Source organism: Sander vitreus, chromosome 22, assembly GCF_031162955.1.
Source record: "Sander vitreus isolate 19-12246 chromosome 22, sanVit1, whole genome shotgun sequence".
Taxonomy (NCBI): domain Eukaryota; kingdom Metazoa; phylum Chordata; class Actinopteri; order Perciformes; family Percidae; genus Sander; species Sander vitreus.
In genome coordinates, this window is record NC_135876.1 from 2,803,057 (window position 1) to 2,823,881 (window position 20,825).

Genomic DNA, 20,825 nt, shown 5'->3' on the forward strand with positions numbered 1-20,825 from the left:
GCAGGTGTCTCCAGTGCCAGGCTCTGATGTCAAAGTCCCAAGACGAAAGCGTAACTGTCTGCGGACTGCAAATTCATCCCTCTACATCGGGGACCTTGTTGTCTACGGCAGGGAAACACTGTCCAAGTCAAGTTTGACGGGGAGACAATCAGGGACACACAAAGACGTGGAATCAAAGCCACAACTTGATAACACAAAACTTGAAGCTATAGTTGGTGAGTGCATTTAATTTAAGGGGAATTCAAATCAATAAATTATATTATATAAATTCCTACACATTACTCATACAGTTCTTTTTACAAAATAACTGCAGTGTTCCATGTTGGAGGTAATGGTGGTTGAGTTCAATTATTGTTACCTCCAACATGGAACAAAAATGGAACATCCAAACATAAAGTAAAACTATAATCTCTAAAAGTCGAATCTGGGACCGTCAATTCAGATTTGTGAATGTTGCAAAAAATAAAATCTCACACGGCACATTCCTACATGCTGCTTTGACTTTTTTTATTGTGTTCATTCTGGATGGTGAATTTGGGGTGATAGAAAAAATAAGATAAAGTAATGTTTTGTTTGTGTGTTTTAGATTTTAGATTTATAAAATAAAGAAAACAATTATTTTCAATCAGGAGTATGTCGGAGTATTTATATGTGTAGTCCACCGGTAGTGTACATGTGAGTTAACGTCAAGTCTACTTAAAGTACATTTAAAGGTATATTTCAAGTATAAAAACATGCATAAAAAGTGGGATTTTTGTCAGTAAGCACTGTAGATTGTCGTGGAAGTTCAGGTTTACGATTGTAAACGGCAATTTACAGGCAACACCGAAAACTGCCGTGAATAGAGCTCATCCACTGTGCATAGTGGCATGACTACAGTGACCTTTCTTTGGTCTTGCACACGTCGACCTCGTCCCCTTACCGGCTAGCAATGTATCCCGGTGGTACATGTGTGCAGTAGTTTGAATGCACATAATTGTTGTTCTAAAATTTCCTTCGGGATGAATAAATCTGTTTCTGCTTAGAAGCTAAGCGATGATTCAAGATGGCTGACACTGGTTTTTACCTCGGCAATCTCCGGAAAAAGCCGACAGTCCAACCCCCTATGGACTATGTGGAAGTAAAGGCTGTAGTCCTTTGCCTCTGGAAAAATGTATACCGATGACATAAAACAACGATTTTTGCGTCATCTGTATACATTTTTCCAGACCCACAATACAGAGATCTCTCCTCTCAGGGGGACATGAGGGAGGGAAGCACAGTCATTCAAAAATACTACCGTGTTTCTGCTGATACAAAGCTTAATGCTAAATCAGTGAAGTAGCCCTTTAAACTTTCCCAGTATTCCATTGAAACTCACTGTAATTCACCTCCACACCAGAAAGGCAAAGCTCTGCTACTTGGGCGGAGTGATTTGCTTTGCAGCAAGCTTTTCTGAGAATATAGTTCCCGGTTTGTTTACGGTTAGAAGATGGTTGTGTCTCATGTTACGTTGTTTTTTGTACACGCTGTGACTCTACAAATCACATGTAAATAGGAACACGTTGGCGTTATTTTGTCACTTATTCGGAGCAGTAGGCTAGTTGGAACCAGTTACCTGCAGGTTCTGTGCTAGGCTAAGCTACCGGTGGAACCGTCAGACAGCGTTACGCACGGACACGAGAAGGGTATGTATCGACTTGTCTTACTCTGGGGGTTACGGTGAATAAGCTAAAGTCCCAATAAGTCGGCGCGTTCATTTAAGCTCATTAATGCCACATCCTTTTGTGCCCGTCACCGTCTACTGCAGTTTAAAGTTGTACATAGGGCCCATATATCCAAATCCAAACTATCTTGATTCTATCCTGAGGTGAACCCCTGCTATGACAAATGTAGAATTAGCGAAGCCTCCCTTAGCCACATGATCTGGACTTGCCCAAGTCTGGAAAAATTCTGGAGGGAGGTCTTTCAAACTACGTCCAAAATCTTTGGTGGCTCTTTTTGGCACTACTGGAGAGGATGTCGCACGCCTGATTCCATCCAAATGGTGCCCTATTTGTATGGACCATGCATTTGCGGGATGAGTATTTGGGATGCGCCCATGAAAAATTTGCCAAATCTTCTCTGCCAATGCCAAACAGGGCAGAGAGCCGTCGGCCATATCGTCCTGCAATCCATGACTGCAAATCTGTAGAAGACAGCCTACGGCACCTAAGTGCTGACAGGGTGAGGAAATGGTCTTCTTGGGGTGTCGTCTTCTTGGGATGCCCACTTGTCTTTGACATCCCCCGTTATATGGAACTTGGCCTTCAGTTTGGAGATGGTACTAGGGCTCACTCCAAATAATGCCGCAACTTGGTTTTGCGGAACACCAGCTTGAAGTTGTCCTATAACAAGGGCCCTATCCAGATCAGTCAAACGCGACATGCCGATTCTCGGAGCAGAAACTTACTGACTGTAGCTGTACTTCCAGTAGTATGGCCCATGATCACATGTGCTGCCAATCAGGTGTTTGGCAATGGCAGAGAAGATTTGGCAAATTTTTCATGGGCGCAACCCACATACTCAGCGCTGCTGCTCATCCCACAAATGCATGTTCCTTACAAATGGGGCACCATTTGAAAGGCTTTCCAACGGTATAAGATTTATTGCCAAAAATCATTGTTACCACAGAGAAATAATCTACCAAACACAAATTCCCTTACTTTTAATGTGGGTATGCCGTTCAGACCAAAAACCACGGAATTTCAGCCATTCTCTAACAGGTTAGTGGGTGTCGACCTTTCTTTTTATGGTTTGATGACAATGGTCTACATACATTTCATTTAGTTCAGTAGTGAAAGATGTATTCCGATTATTTATAAGTAAAAAAGTAGGAATACCTCAATGTTAAATTACTTCAGTAATACTAAAAGTCCTGCATTCATAATTCTACTCACATACAAAGATATTAGAAAATGATATCAGCAATATGTACGCAACTATTACAACTAAGTACGTCAAGGGCTTTACGTATGTACAATTTTGAGATACATCTACTTTACTTTAAGTATTTCCATGTTATGCTACTTTACAGTATATACTATTCCACTACCTTTCAGAGGGAAATATTATACCTTTTTACTGCCCTACATGTATCTGACAGCTTAAGTTTGTAGTTACTTTTTGGTTTGTGACTTCTTACAGAAACGTTTTGTTGTGGCTTCTTGTCACATTTCAGATTAATGCATTTTTCACCTTAAAACTTCTCGCATGGTTTCCTTTAGATAACTATTTGAGCCCTACAGACGTAAATTATCTAATTATTCACAAGGAAAAAGTTGCCCTGCATCAGAAGTAAACTGAATTGGTTGATTAAATCCTGCCCTGTCAGACAATCTCAAGCATGAATAGAAATAAAAGTACTTTAAGTAACAATTTCCTAATCTTAATTATAAATGGATGAACAAAACAAGAACGTAAAATATCATTTTGGAAAATTCTATTTTGCTCAGATTTTTTAATGAAAAATACAACTGATAGGCGTTACACAGACCGTGCTGCCTTGGAGTCTATTTGCATGGTTGCTTTTTTATGTCCTTCTATGAAACATGCTGTAATGGATCGGAAAAATGGCGAGCTTAAACCCAAAAGCATGGCTCATAGGCAGACATTTATTTGAATAAAAAAAAAAGCAAGGGTCAAAACCAGGGGGCTTTTTTCATTCCCAGTGTGTACATCCCTTCATTTCAAGAGTCAAGGAGAGAGACATTGAGACATTGACAAATAGAGACATCCTTGCCTCTAAGCTGTCATTTTAATGTGACGTCAATTAAAAATGACGTGTGGCACAGCTGCATCATCTTTCTGTTGTTTTGTTATAGCCTACACTGTAAATTTACAGTGAAATCTAAACGGTATTCTGTTGTATTGTTGTCATACACACACTTTTATTAACCGAACCACTGGGTCAAGGCTGTTTAACCCTGTATTATTGGGTTACTTTCAGTAACCCAGTTGTTGGGTTAAAGGTTTTAGACTGTGCCTCAATCTTCCTTGATTTGAATAACCCAACCAATGATTATTGTAACTTTGGGTTCCTCCTCCAATGGGCTTTTTCTTTTCCTCTGAGGCGGGAGACCACTTTTGGAAACATTTAAGGTTTGTCATTTCTCATTTTTTAGAACACTACCTCTGTCTTCGACAGAAACATTATTTTCATAACGGGACAGCCTGTAGAACTTTACTTTACTTTGCTGAAAGCAACCACATTTCTGCCCCCTCTGACGGCTACCACTAATGCTAATTAAGCAAACAGCTGGCAAGCTACCAAGGAGCCTATGGTTACTACAACATTGCTTGCAGTCAAACAGCAGACTTTAGCTCTGATTACTGGTTACTTACTTGATCTTGATTCATGGTGGTCTACACCTAGGAGTGTAATATCCACAATTAGTCAGCATTGCCGAATACGAGGAGCATTTTAGCTCTGATAATCCATTTAGTAACAGTGATTTCTAGCTAACTATGATTCATGCATGCTCTAAGGCTAGCGCAAGTGTAGCTAATTTCAAGTATGATAGCGCTAATGCTAGTTGGCTAATGTAGCATGATATCTAAGATTTAACTGGAGAATACTTCTAATTCTCTGAGGGAGTGACACAAATACAGTGCTTTTATACCCATTTTTGTGGGGGTTCACTACAAATAGTTACCAGGTAACCAGTGACCATTCACGTGTCTGAGGCAAATCACTATGATATGAGGTATTATAAAAGACCACTAGATGGCCCTAGATTATAGCAACTTCGTTATATTTTCACATGATAGATAGATGGATAGACAGACTGCAAAATACACTTCCTGAGTCTGTTTTCTGCCTGAGTTGCCTGTATTCTGTCCTGGAGTCTGTTTTTCCTGAGTTTCCTGAACGCACCCTTGTCTGGTTGCCTGGTAACGAAGCAAGGGGGGAGATCTCTCAATTACTCACACCTGCATGTCATCAGCTATCTGCACATCTGGTCCTGATCATGACCTCTTCACTTCATAAGCTGACATCCATTCCCTGCCGGATCGTTAGCTATGAACAGTATGTTGTGCCTGCGTATCAGCCTCAGTTTACTAATAGTTAGTTTTGCTGCTCTGTTATTTTTGCCTTCGTTTCCTCTGTCTGCAGTTACCCTCCCGGGATATTCACTCCACCTCTGCCTGGTCGTCTGTTGCATCAGAAACAACATTGGATCTGCTCATTCCCTCCCACCTACTCACCTCCACTGCCTGCTCCGTCACCTGGATTCTCCTGCTTCCACATTCAAGTCACTAAATAAATACTCACCTTTATTCTACTCACCTTGTCCTAGTCTGATTATGGGTTCCACTTTAGTAAATCGTGACAACACTTCCATAAATTAATTGAACATTAAGAGATATTTTTCTTCTCCCCTATAGCAATTGAATATGGATGACTTTGTTAAACTAAAGTTAACAGACTGGCAACTTCCGGAGCTGTTGACACTTTTGCTTGTTATATAGGCTTATTATTAATATTGTTGAATATGTCAACATTAAAAAATGAGTTACCCTATCCTCATGCATCCCCAATGAAATTGTAGGCTGCACAATACTCCATTTTGTTTATATGTACAACATCTTGACGTGTAAGAGCATTCTGTAAAATAATCTAACACTCTGTGTGCCACTGAAGACCATGCCTCCCTAAACAGAATCACATTTTGATTACCCATCACCTGTGGTCACCATTTTAGGTCCGTGAAATACCATTTTGATAGTGACAGAAATTCTGCCACTATAGAAGGCAAACAATTGGCATGAGGTTGTTATCTACAGTCACCAATGCTGACTGGGCCATTAGGCCATGAGATATCTCTAATAAGATGCATTTCTCCTCTGGGGAGGCAGTCAGCGCTTGTTTTCATGCATAAGATCTGGACTTGTCACAGTAATCCAAAAGCATGAACCCAAAAGTCCAATCAGAGGCCTCAGTCTACAAAGTGTGGTGTTAAACATGCAGTTACATTCAGCATCCCGCAGATGTGAATATTTCAAATAATTGACAAAGCTTTGTATATAATATGTAGCCAAATCATACATAGCAGACAGGAAATAAATACATAAATACTAATTCAACATCTGCTGGCACATGGTTGTCATAAAAGGTTTCATTGTACCTCAGAATGGCATTGAGTTGAGATTTTTTTTTTCCGCATCTGAACCAATACCACTACTGATACCTGAAATTTGGTTCCTGGTACCCAGCGGTACTTTTTTCGGTACTTTCCCTCTGTAATTACAAAAAAAATATTTCAGTTGTAAAAATAATTCCCAACCTATTTACTTAGAACATTATGTTATTTATTTAGAATATTTTACACTGATAGAAATTAAACAAAAATAAAACCCCTCCCTCTCTCCTCCCAAACCAGTCCCTACAACCTATTAAATTGAATAATTATTAATTTCTTACTCACTGTAACTTTTATTCTTGTATTTGTATATTCTTTTATTTTCATCATGACCGTTTTTAATTGCTCTTTAATGTTTCATGTAAAGCACTTTGAGTTGCCTTGTTGCTGAAAGGTGCTGTAGAAATAAAGTTGCCTTGCCTTACAACCTCAGCCTGTCAGTCAGTCCCCAGGGCACAGAAACCACTGTTGTGCCTGCTCGTCTCAAAGGAAGTGTAATGTCAACAGCTCCGCGACTGCTTACGGCTCGCCGTTAATATCATATCACAGTGAAAGGTGTCTGCGTGAAGTTTTGAAAAACTGTAACCACACTTGAAACCGATTTATCGGCATTGCCGTGACTCACTGTGACTTCAACGAAACACCTCCGTGCGTGCGTGTGTGTGTGTGTGTGTGTGTGTGTGTGTGTGTGTGTGTGTACGTGTGTGTGTGTGTGTGTCAGACCTCTGTTCTCTGTCAACATGCAGAGAGGACAGATAAGCTTGCGCTTACTCTCAGGTACCGAAATTTGGCACGGTTTGATTTTACGTGAACCAATACTCGGTAATACCGACGTTATTCAGTCGGTACCGGTAAAAGTATCGGGTTCGGTACCCAACCTTACTTATATGACATTACAAAGTCCTGCCAGAGTGCCCCCAACCCCCCCCTCCCCACTACCGCCCTGTCTCTGTGTGATGAAGTTTGTTATCTTTGTAAAAAAAACACTAAATGTATGTTTTCTGTTTTCTTTTCAGATGAGGCTATCGATCTGGAGAGTTTCCTACTTTTAGACGATTGCAGCCCTTGTACCTAGGGCCGGCTCGAGGCTCAAGTTTAAAAACAAGAAATTCAGAGTACTGAAAATGGCATATTTTTGTTTTAAATGTAAAGCTAGAGTGGAGAGCATCTTTAGGCACCTTAGGGCAGTACAATAATGTCAACGCATCATCTAAGTACTTTCAGTGCTGTGAAAATGGCTGTGGCCAGACATTTTCCTACATAAGGTCCTACAGGAGACATCTCCTTAGCCACAGTGGCAGTGACCAGGCTGACGAATGCCCTAAAGAAAATGACGATGTCCAAATGATGGATGTCAGCCATCATGAGGCTGAAACCGCAACACAGGATTCAGCAAAGGGGGGTGGAGAAGACACCATTGATAGTAAGGGGTTGCAAGACAGAGGAGCCATGTTTCTGGCAAACCTCAAATCGTCTAACACACTGTCGTCAGTGAACAACGTTGTACACCACACCTTGGTGTGGAGTTAATTGACGACACTGTTAAAACATTACAAGCCAAAACCATGGCCCTTTCTGCCAAGTTTGGCCATGGGCAGGACCCTGAAATTGAAGCCTTCAATCAGGACTTTTTAATGTCCCATCAGCCCTTTAAAAGGGCTTAAAAGTGATTTCAAACAGATCCAATATTTCACAAAGTCAGGCCATTTTATTGAGCTGATTGAGGAGGAATTCCAGGGACAGTCATATGTTCTCTAATTTTGTCTCTCTCACACACAGTCTCTCTCTTTCTCAATCTTTCTCTCACACACACACATTCTCTCTCTCACTCTCTTTCTCACAAACATTCTCTCTCTTGCGCACACTCTCTCTCTCTCTCACTGATCTTATTATTTTTGTTTTGATGATATATGATGTAATTAATTATTCTACATCTCCCCCTCTCAGATTGCACAGGACTTCGAAGTCCTTCATAAAGATTCATCAGACAAAATGTTTGTGACCTGGAGGAGGTTCAGCGAGAAGCTTCTTTATGTAGCACAGCGGGAGGGGAAGCTCCACGTGCAGTCAGAGTCTTTGTCACAAGGTATAAACTATAACATCAACATAACCCTTAGATTTGTATATTTAGGGGGCGACAGCGGCGAAGGCCCTATTGGAACTGAAGAAATTATTATTATTCTTTTTCCCGGCAAATTAATTGCCTTTTTGAGGGGCGTAACATATTCAAAAACTCACCAAATTTGGTGGTCCCATCAAGTCTGGTGAAAATGTACGTATTTTAAGGGTTTCGGGAATAGGCGCGCAAAAATGGCTCGCTAGCGCCCCCTACAAAATTAAAAGAATTGAGCCCCTGCAGTACGTTTAACGTAGACTCACGAAACTTGGTAGACATATGTGTCATGTCAAGCCGCACAGAAAACGTCGTTGGAGCCATACCCTAAACCCAACAGGAAGTCCGCCATTTTGAATTGAAAGTTCGGAATTAGTGCGATTTTGGCCATTTCCACGAACTCCTCCTCCTAGAGATTTCATCTGATCAACTTCAAATTTGGTCTGTGCCATCTTAAAACGTTAAAGATGAAAAGTTGTTAAAAGAAAAACTTTTCATCACAGGGTGTGGCCGTGGCGGGGCGGCCATTTTGTGCGTTTCGCCATCAAAACAGGAAGTGGGTGTAACTTGAGTGTACACTTCCATCTCGAGGTCGCGGAGTATGCCTTTTTAGCAGACTACTCATCCTCAACACCTGGCTCCAGCATACATGCAACATCCACAAGACAATTTTAATCTGTTTTGGGAACGTGGCTCCCTGTTCAGCAGGGACGGGATTCATCCCAATAGACGCGGCAGCCAGATGCTATGTGAGAATCTGCGGCACGCCGTGCAGACCAAGACCTGGGTGCAGACCAAGACCTTAGATTGACTGTCTGCACCCCATAAACACACGCACAAGCGCACTTCCCAGTCTCACTCTCCCATAAGCTCTCACTCCTTTACAAATAACTCTGCTAACCCACAGACCAGCTATATCATTCCAGTAAGAATGATATAGCTGGTCTGTGATTACTGATACAATAATATCAGTAATCACATGTACAGCGCTACACGCTCCTCTGCGTTTCCTTTGGAGCAGCCACCCATTCATAATCCCATAACTACGGTGTCTGTCCCCCGACTGAGATCGGTAAAATCAAACGTAAACCAACGAGGTGCTATACTTAACAACCTAATTGGAATTAAAACAACCACTGCAACGATGGAACAGAATAGGAGAATCAAATGTGGACTATTAAATATTAGATCTCTGTCTTCTAAAGCAATATTGATAAACGATTTGATATCAGATAATCAAATTGATCTATTCTGTCTTACTGAAACATGGCTGGGACATGAAGAATATGTTGGTCTAAATGAAGCCACTCCTCCCAGTCATATTAATATTCATATTCCTAGAGGCTCAGGCCGAGGAGGGGGAGTTGCAGCCATATTTGACTCAAACCTGAGTTTAATCAATCCTAAACTTAATTATAACTCGTTTGAAAGTCTTGTTCTTAATCTTCAACATCTGATATGGAAAACATTACAGCCAATTATATTTGTTGTTTACCGAGCGCCAGGCCCGTATTCTGAATTCTTATCTGAATTCTCAGAGTTTTTGTCATGTGTAGTCCTAAAATCAGATAAAATAATTATTGTAGGTGATTTTAATATTCATGTGGACGTTGACAGCAATAGCCTTAGTACTGCCTTCAACTCACTACTAGATTCAATTGGTTTCAGTCAGTGTGCATAAGGCCATGCACTGTTTTAACCACACACCCAACCTTGTGCTCTCATATGGCATCAAAATTGAAGATTTAATATTATTTCCACAGAATTCCTTATTATCAGACCATTTTTTAATAACTTTCGAATTCTCACTACCCGACTATACGAAATTAAATAAAACCTTCTACGCTAGATGCCTATCTGACAGTGCTATAGCTAAATTTAAGGAAAATATTCCAGCAGCATTTAACTCAATGTCGTGCGTTAATGTAACAGAGGACCTTTATGTTAACTTTAGTCCCTCCCAAATTGATAATTTTGTAGACGGTGCTACGGCCTGCCTACGGACGACTTTAGACTCTGTTGCTCCCCTCAAAAAGAAGATGATGAAGTGAAGGAAACTAGCACGTTGGTATCGCAAATTTAAAAAAATCTCACGAAACCTTGAAAGTAAATGGCGTTCCACCAAATTGGAAGAATCTCGTTTAGATTGGCAAGACAGTTTGAAAACATATAGGAAGGCCTTCAGAAGTGCCAGATCAGACTATTACTCATCATTGATAGAAGAAAATAAGAACAACCCAAGGTTTTCTTTTCAGCACTGTTGCCAGGCTGACTGACAGCAACAGCTCTACTGAGCCATCTATTCCCCTAGCACTGAGTAGTGACGACTTCATGAGTTTCTTTAATGATAAAATTATAACAATTAGGGATGGAATTCATCACCTTTTGCCCTTAACTTCGAACGGTTCACCTTTGAATGCAGGAGTGCTAGAAAGAACGACAGGACCTGACATATACTTAGACTGCTTTTTTCCTATAGACCTTCAACAATAAATGCTAAAGGTCTCTTCAGCAAAGCCATCTACCTGTCTATTAGACCCCGTCCCAACGAGGCTACTTAAAGAAGCGTTATCTGTGGTTAACACTTCATTACTAGATATGATCAATATGTCTTTATTAACAGGTTATGTACCGCAGTCATTTAAAGTAGCTGTGATAAAACCTCTTCTGAAAAAAACCCACCCTCGATCCTGAGGTCTTAGCCAACTATAGACCTATATCTAACCTTCCCTTTCTCTCCAAGATCCTTGAGAAAGTAGTCACTAATCAGTTATGTGCAACTCTATCTACCCTATCTCTGCTTCTCCCCATAGAAAGCTTACATATACTTAGGGAGTAATGAGTCGCAGCGTTAGCCTAGACCGGCGGGGGAAGGTGTGTAGCCACAATCACTGAACGCAGCCTCCCTATCTCCCCTTCTCTGCAGCTCTTAGTTATGTGGTTATAGTTCTAGACTACCGGGGTCCTTGGACACACTGAGCTTCTCTCTCCATCTGTGTGTATTCGTGTCACAGAAATGCTTGTTACTAACATAGCGCCGGGGAGCTTATTCCCCGGAGTCCTTATGTTCTTTTTCCGCCCAGCATCATCATCTTGGATCATGATGGCACCTACATCATGGTGGCAGCTGTCGCCGTGGTCCTGCCCTACGCCCTGCTGTGCCCTATTACACCCTGCTACGCACTGCAATGCCCGGCTTCGACTTGCTATGTCCGGCCAACACCCTGCCACGCCCTGTTACGCCCTGCTGTGCTCTACGACACCATTAACTATTATAACTATTACAATATCTTTATTGTGACTATTATTGCCATTGTTCATCATACCGGCACCGTCAGACACCACCTACAAAGAGCCTGGGTCTGTCCGAGGTTTCTTCCTAGATTTTTTCCTCACCACTGTCGCACTTACGCATACTCTTGGGGGAATCACTGGAATTGTTGGGTTCTTGTAAATTATAGAGTGTGGTCTAGACCTACTCTATCTGTAAAGTGTCCTGAGATAATTCCTGTTATGATTTGACACTATAAATAAAATTGAATTGAATTCATACATGGAGACCCGTTTATGTGAGGTATCAATGAACTCAGCAGAGACTTCCTTTTTTATTGGTAAAGGTTTGGCCCGCCCCCTATGCTTTGGCCACGCCCCCTTTCACAGCTAATGAACTGTATGACGTACAGTCTTGTGTGAGGTATCCTTGAACTCAGTGGGGGGGGTTCCCTTTTCATTGGTGTCAATTTGCGGTGTCTGAGTGCCGCGCAAATGCACGGTCGCAAGGAGAGGCGTCCGCCAGTAACCCCGACCCGCGCAGAGGCGCGAGGGCCCGTCCAACGCTGCTTGCAGCTTTAATTGGATTTTTCGAGCCATAACCTACTCATCCGATAAACTATGATAATACTTATGTCAAACAATTTTCTTTCTTTAGGGACTGTTCGTTATTTATTTAAAGGGCCACCGGAGGAGTCTTGGGACCTTTAGCCAAAAAAGACATGACCCTCCCCTCGCCAGTAAAAAAATTTCTATGACCCTCCAAAATGATTTGACCCTCCCCCAGCAATTTATCGATAACTTCTGTACTGGTTTGCGCTTGGCAAATATATACAGATTCCCATTGTATTTTTACAGCCATGACATATGTGACTAAACCTCTGCATTCTCATCTGACACATCCCACTCCTCTGTTATGCAGCCATTTCAGTAGATTTACTCACTAACGTTGTTGTGGAAACACAATAAGCATGGAAACTAAATGCACACTTCTTGCATTACTGCATTACTTCAAATACTAAGTTACTCCTCTAGTAAACTAGTATTCACATGAAATAAAACAATAAAATATTGAGACCATTCAGCAAGGCACTCTGGGTAACATTCAACACACAAACTGGTTGCTATGGACTCGTCACTAGGCTTCCTCCACTTCGCCGTTTAAACAAAGTGGAATAAACGTATAAAAGTCAAAATCTACACAAAACCCGCAATCAATTAGTAAGCTGACATCAAATATGGAATTTAGGCTTTTTTTTTTTACTAAAGCAGTATATGAAATCTGATGTATTACCTACTACCAGTTAATTGTTTTGTGTTATTTAAGATATTTATAAAATATCTGATATCTGATATAATTATTCCACTCATTTTTTAAACAATGCAATTATTCGTTTCAGCCACCAGGGGGGGCAGCTCCCCCTGCCCCCCAGCAAACTCATGGGTCAGACCCATCTGGTAGCGAAGGAGGGAAGAGACTAAGAGCTACATGGAAAAATATGCACCAAACAAGCCACTTTGAAATGTTGCTGTTTCATGAATACAAAAGTTGGGTGACCCCCCTCTGGACTGAAAAATGTTGGATGACCCTCCCCTTAGCAAAGAATAAAAAGACATGACCCTCCTCTATTTTCCACCGGTGCTCCATTCCATACATACCGAACGGTCCCTTACAGGCTCCAAAGACTACATTGCCCTGAGGGTTCTGCCAAGCCTGATGCCACCTGCAGTCTCCAGGATGGGCCGAAAGACCGTGAGGACTACAGTGTCTGACGCCATGAAGGCCTTCATCGATCTTAAAGGGATACTTCACCGATTTAGCATTAAGCTTTGTATCAGCAGAAACACGGTAGTATTTTTGAATGACTGTGCTTCCCTCCCTCATGTCCCCCTGAGAGGAGAGATCTCTGTATTGTGGGTCTGGAAAAATTTATACCGATGACGCAAAAATATTGTTTATTGTTTATACATTTTTCCAGAGGCAAAGGACTACAGCCAGTACTTCCGCATAGCCCATAGGGGGTTTAACTGTCGGCTTTTTCCAGAGATTGCCGAGGTAAAAACGAGTGTCAGCCATCTTGAATCATCGCTTAGCTTCTCAGCAGAAGCAGATTTATTCATCCCGAAGCAAATTTTAGAACAACAATTATGTGCATTCAAACTACTGCACACATGTACCACCGGGATACATTGCTAGCCGGTAAGGGGACATCCTCAGCGGTGTGCGGAAAGCAGGACGAGGGTAGGAGTTGGAGCTAGGTGGAAAGCTAACGCTAGCCAGCCACCTGTGCCAGGCTTCACCTGCTACGGAGACCAGCACCTCAGCCTGCGGTGCCACCAGCCGGAATACTTGACAGACTTCGCCTGCTACGGAGACCAGCACATAGCCTGCGGTGTTGCTCGATGACGCTGACCGGTAAGGGGGTATCCTCAGCGGTGAAACGCGAGGCTGTCCCTAACTCATACTCCTAGCTCATACGCAGGAGTATGAGCTAGGTGGAAAGCTAACGCTAGCCGGCCACCTGTCCCATCAATCCTGCTTGCAAGTGTCTCTTTGGACAACAAACTGGACTACATCCAACTTCAACGAAACTCCCAACACGAGTTCAGAGACTGCTGTGTTTTTGTTGTTGTGAAAACATGGCTGAACAACAGTGCTGCTCTGTCACCGGGTAAAACTAGCTAGTGGAGGTGGGCTTTTTTTAACATGGACTGTTGCAGAAATGGGGTGCTTGTATCCAACTAACTGCTAACCGCTGGTGGAGTTTGTGACTGTTAGATGAGACCATTCTACATTCCACGCAAATTTACGGCTGTGTTTATGCTAGTATGTGTTAGCTGAACTTTACGGAGCATATGTGTTTCGTATGTCGTTTTTATATAATGTCGTTTTCATATATTTTAATTGTGTAACCACTTGAGCCACGGTGAAACATTGTTTCGTGTATATGGTTGAAATGACAATAAAACACAGTTGAATTGAGTTGACCATCTCACTGTCTGTCTGTCTGTAAACGATAGGCGTGGCTTGGGAGTGGACTCAGCGCAGCGAAGCAAGTGCATTCTGGGATTTGGTGTCTTTCATCCACATGAGCCAAAAACACATTTCCTGGCTTTTTTCGGCCTAAAAGGCACCAATTTCAATTTTCTTTTCACATTTATACTACATAAGTGACCCAATTTAAAGATATATTCAGCCTTTGACGTTTTTGATGCCTTTTTTCACAATTTGTTTTTGCTTTTATCAACGTTTTCAATTTTTACATTTCTCTTCTACACTTTTTCAGCGCTTATTTCTACGTCCCATATTTTCTGATATAAAACAAAAATTTTAAATGGGTCAATGTGACCCGAAGTCAACACAAGGGTTAAGCCTGTGAGTATTCCTAGACTCACACAGGCCCTTAAATCTAGTGATGCAGGTCTTGTAATTGTAAAATATGTTAGAAAACATCAGCTGGTCAGAGTCTTTGTCATTCAGGTACTTTATTTGTGGAATATTATTATTTGCAGGTCGGAACAAACCTGGTGGATTACCTTCAGGCAGCGGAGCAGACCAGGGCATACCCCTACACCCTTGTGTTGGGAGGCAAGAAGTGCTGCTCACAGGCATTCACCATTCTCAGTGGGGTCAATTTAAATCAATATTGAGCTAGTGGGCCTGACCCAGTAATGAGTTGCATTAACCCAACATCTGTGTCAGAATGACCCATATTTGATTTGGCGAAGCAACCCTTATACTTGGTTAAAATTCCAACCCAACTCATGAAGTCAAGTCAACCCAGTATGTGTTTGCTCCTATATTGAACCAGGAACTGGGTTGGGAATAACCCAATATGGGTTGTTTTCAGCCCAATATTTTTTAGTGCAGTCATACTGTAAACTAGGGGTGGGAATCACCAGAGGCCTCATGATACGATATCATCACGATACTTCACACTAACATATTATTGCGATTTTTAACATATTGTAATATTCTGCGATATATATATATATATATATATACACATTTTTTTCCAACTTCAAATTAAAAAGATTAATTTCTCTGTTTGTTCATCTCACTTCAATTTTATTGCTGCAAAATTTGATTGTCAAGCAGACAAACTGACCAACACATATATGATAATAGATTGATACTTGGCGTCTGTGTATCGATACAGTATTGCCACAGAAAATATTGCGATACTATCCTGTATCAATTTTTTTCCCCTAGTGTAAACTAGTACTATAAGTATTAGTACTTTAAGAGAATGCCATTATTTACAGGAAGTTACTGTAAACTTTAGCTACTGTAAACAGCTGAGTATCTTGGGTAGGTGAAACAAAAGTGTGGGAACTAAAAACGGAAAAAAATTAACCGACACAACATCGGTAATTGGTTGAATTTGTGTGAATTGTTGCGATCACGACATCGCGAAATCCTGGAGGGACTGCCTTATGGAGGTTCGCTGGGAGGCAACGGTGCATGAATTTTGCCGTACTGTCTCCAAGTCTGTTAGCCCTCAGCAGTCAGTCAAGTCACCCTGCTTCCGAGTCGCAGAGTGTTCCAGACTCTTCGTCACTGACTAACCTTCCAGAGTCTCCGCTGACCCACCTCCCAGAGTCCTCGCTGTCCGGCCTCCCAGAGCCTCTGCAGCGGCCCAGAGCCCATGCTGTCCAGCGAGCAAAAGCCCGTGCTACCCAGTGAGCCAGAGTCCTCGTTGACGTCCAGCGCCTCTGAGGCCTTGTTGACGTCCAGTGCTTCAGAGTCTTTGCTGACCATCCTCCCAGAGTCTTCGTTGACCATCCTCCCAGAGTCTTCACTGACCATCCTCCCAGAGTCTTCGCTGATCACCCTCCCAGAGTCTTCGCAGACCGGCCTCCCAGAGACTGCAACTTGCAGTTGGCCAGCGACCCTGAGACTGAGACTTTGCCAGTGTCCGGCGCCCCCCGAGACTTTGCCAATGTCCGGGGCCACCCGAGACTGTTCCAGTTGCCTTGTCACTTGACTCTGGCCCAGCTGTCTGATCGCCTGTCTCCGGCCTAGCGGTCCCCAGCCCAGCTGACCCGTCGCCTGGCTCCAAAATTGTAAAGGTATATAAAAGTTTACAAAATTCTTTTTCATAAATGTTGGCAGAAGATACATGTGAGGAGTGACAGAGATAAGAACAGGCTGTGAATACAGAGGGTGAGAAAGAATAGGAAGGGTGAATTTCCCTTTACTTTAAACACTTCAATTAAACATTGTCAACATTAACGTTCAGATGTTTTGTGATCATTTAACCCTCTTCTGTATTTTCAGACTGTGGATCATTCATTGCGACATTTAAACTGACTCTCATGTATTACTGCTTGACAGATCATCCAGCACTGACTGAATTGTAATGCTATTGTTATCCCATTTTTTAAAATGCAGGGGGGCATGCTCCCAAACCCTCCTAGCAAGCTCAGTTTTTAGACATCGGGATTTTTAAAACCATGCGTACGCCAATAGAGCAGGAGGGAGTGACATGAAATGATAAGAGAGTTAGTATGGCAGGGGAAACTGAGCAGGCAACAGAATTAATCATATGAGCTGGCTTAGCTTGTAACAGAATGTGACAGAGTTCTATGATATTAGTCTGTCAATACTGTCCATTAAATTAAGCTCACATAGTTCCACAAATGCACCTAACCTGCAATTGAACATTTTGCAGATGAGTTAAACTATTATTCTATTTTAAGTGTATTGCTCACATAAAATTTTTAATAGACATGTCCAGCTCTTCAAAATGTCACTGGCAGGGCTAAATGCCATGTGATGCTGTGATACAGGGAATTACTGTCAGAAGATAAAATAAGAAATAGTCATTTGTTTCATCATACATGAATCCCCTATTAAAACCAAGGACTATTGACTGTTGAGGTGAAAATATAAACACATGGCCTCAGCCATTTCCGCTGACGGCAAAAAATGAACATTCTTGCATTTAATTTTGCATACAAATACATTATTTAGTAGTCCAGAGCTCACTGGACCTGATGCTTTACCTCATTAAAGTCATTTTCATCCAGGCTCCACTGGGCAGCTCTGGTCTACTCACAATGACAGGAGTCAGGCAGAGCAGGTTGATGTTTTGAGGGCGCAATATGATGGAAATAGATGAGTTTCTCTTAGGGTGAAAGAAAGCATGCACAGAGCCAAACACAAAAAGATTGCACACATATACACACACACACACACACACACACACACACACACCTCATGCTCAGTTCCATCAACTGATGAGTCATTCATTTCTAGACATCTCTGGTGTACAAGTGCCGCCACATGCTTTTGACAGTAACCTGTTAAATCCTGCCCAGAGGTCCACTCCACAGAATGTGATGGCGCATTTTTCATCCTCATATAAATAAATCCACAACTCAACAACGGCTGAACAGAGAATAGCATGATGTAGTAGCTTTGTTAAAGGGCAAGTCTTAAAAGGAAAAATGTAACCCATTTTGATTGTTCAAAACATACACAGAAATGTCAAATTTATTTTTACAGGCAGTGATAATATAAATACTTAGTTATCTGGTTTGTGCAGGTGTACATATAGCTTAATCCAAGGTAGGGGGCAGAAGTAAACAAGCCACCATTACTGCAGTGGCTGCAGTAGTATGATACTGCATGTAGCTGCTCCAACAATACACTGCATTCTTGAAAAAAAAATAATTGGCAATTCACACACTGTCTGGAACCATTCCTTCTGCATATGTGTCCCAGTTCCACTTTTACAATTTCATAAATATCAGACCTTTGTTAAATTATACATTTCATCTGATTATGAATTTACAACACAAAAACTTCAATCCTTTGGAGGCTTTAGACATTGGTATTTCCGCCTTATCTGTATCAACCTGTATAATTGCTTTTTAAACCTTCAATGACATTTTTGTCCACTTGGGGGGAGGGGAACAAACTGTAAGCCCAGCATTGACATATTGACCTGTAAGGTTGATATGACAAAATCGTTAGCAACCACTTGCCTATTTACACATCCAGTATGCAGACTTAGCATTGATTTGGAGTTTATGTCCACCTGGGGAAGGTAAGTCCAATAGTCACTTTCTTTTAGTTCTGGTGTTTAGTTTGGTCTCCACCAACTCCTGAGAAAAAAAGCTAGCTCTTTAGCTGCCAACTTTGGTGCTGGGCAGGTGCAACCTACTGTTATTACATAAATATTGGTTTTAGTGACAGGACCGGTGACCAGAACTCAGACGCAGACCAGAGGTAGTTGCAATAAAAGGTGATTTTATTGAACAGAAAAGGCAGAATGTGGTCCGGAAGGCAGGTGGTAGGATGAGTAAGAGAGAGGGAATGGGGTCCGGGCTCCAGAAATCTGGGTCTAGCGGTGCAGGTAGGTTAGTCAGGTTTCCGGCACAGGGCGAGGTGGTTGGCTGAGGTGAGACAGGACGAAGACAGGTTAGCAAAAGGTAATACTCAAAAGTGCCAGTTACTAGGTTGGCTGGCATGTTATCATACTGGTTGATTCAACGATCCAGCAGAGACTGGAACGTTGGCCTGGCTTATATGGGGAGTTGATAGACGATCAGGAACAGGAGTGCTGAGTGGTGTGATGAGCCTCAGGTGTGACAGTGGAAGCTCCCATGACCACGCCCACCTGTGACTTCTAGAGCATGAGGAGAGAGGCAAAACACAAATGGAGGCCAAACCAAAACACACTAAGCACACCAAAAGGAAAAAAAACACAAAATGTACATTCACACACACACACACACACACTATAAGGGAAGGCCAGGGTCACGGTCAGCGGACCGTGACATTTAGCTATACTTTAAATATAGGGAACACAAAAACCTGTTATTTGATATTGATGCCCAATTTTTTATGCTGGTATTATCAGGATACGATCATACATTGTTTAATTCAAGTGAGTTACACTGTAGTGTGTGAGTACACTGGAGAAACCTAATACACTAAATAAATGCCTGACACATTGGCAATTAAGTTGAAATCAGATTAGGTGCTTTTAGCAGGTGCCGATGTAGGTTAAAGGGATATTTCACCGTTGGAAAGACGAATATATCTTTAAATTGGATCACTTATGTAGTAGAAATGTGAAAACATTTTAGAAATTGGTGCCTTCTAGGCCGAGATAAGCCAGAAAATGTGTTTTTGGCTCATATGGATGAAAGACACCAAATCCCAGAATGCACTTGCTTCGCTGCTTTGGGAGTCCACTCCCAAGCCACGCCTACCGTTTACAGACAGACTAAACGTAAGGCTCGACTCAAGTGTGTTTTATTGTCATTTTAACCATATACACGAAAAGTTTCACCGTGACTCAAGTGGTGTTACACATTTAAAATATATAAAAATGACATTATATAAAAACGACATACGAAACATTTAGCTAGTGCACACACATTATATGCTCCGTAAAGTTCGGCTAACGCATACTAGCATTAGCGCTTGGTGGGCTGTAAACACAGAGTATAAACACAGTGTAATGGTCGGCATTTCAGTCACAAACTACACCAGCAGTTCTACACCCCATTTCTGCACCAGTCCGTGTTAACACAGCCCACCTCTACTAGTCTTACCCGGCAACAGAGCAGCTAGCCTGGTAGCTGGATAGTCCGGTACACTGTTGTTCAGCCATGTTTCAACAGCAAAAACACAGCAGTCTCTGAACTCACGTTGGGAGTTTCGTTGAAGTTGGATGTAGTCCAGTTTGTTGTCTAATGAGCGGACATTTGCAAGCAGGATTGATGGAACAGGTGGCCGGCTAGCGTTAGCTTTCCACCTAGTTCGCCTCGAACTTCTGCACACCGCTGTAGAGGTCCCTTTCCCCGGCTATTTTAATCGGGCGACACCGCAGGCTGAGGTGCTGGTTTCCGTGGCAGGCAAAGCTCACGTAGTGTGTCAAGTATTCCGTCTGTAATAAAGTGTCTGCTGAGAAGCCAGTGTAGCCAACAATCGAGATGGCTGACGCTCGTTTTGCTTCGGTAAGCTTCGTGACGAAAAGACGAAAACATGCGGAAGTAGCTCCTACTACTGGCTGTAGTCCATTGCCTCTGGGCAAAAATGCCTCAGATGACGGAAAACAACGTTTTTTGCATCATCAGAGGCTTTTTTCCATACCCACAATACAGAGATCTCTCGTCTCAGGGGGACATGAGGGAGGGAAGCACGGTCATTCGAAAAATACTACCGGTTTCTACTGATACAAAACTTAATGCTAAATCGGTGAAGTATCCCTTTATGACAATGGGCCCTGTTTTCATGGTGGGCAACAACTAGCACAAACAGT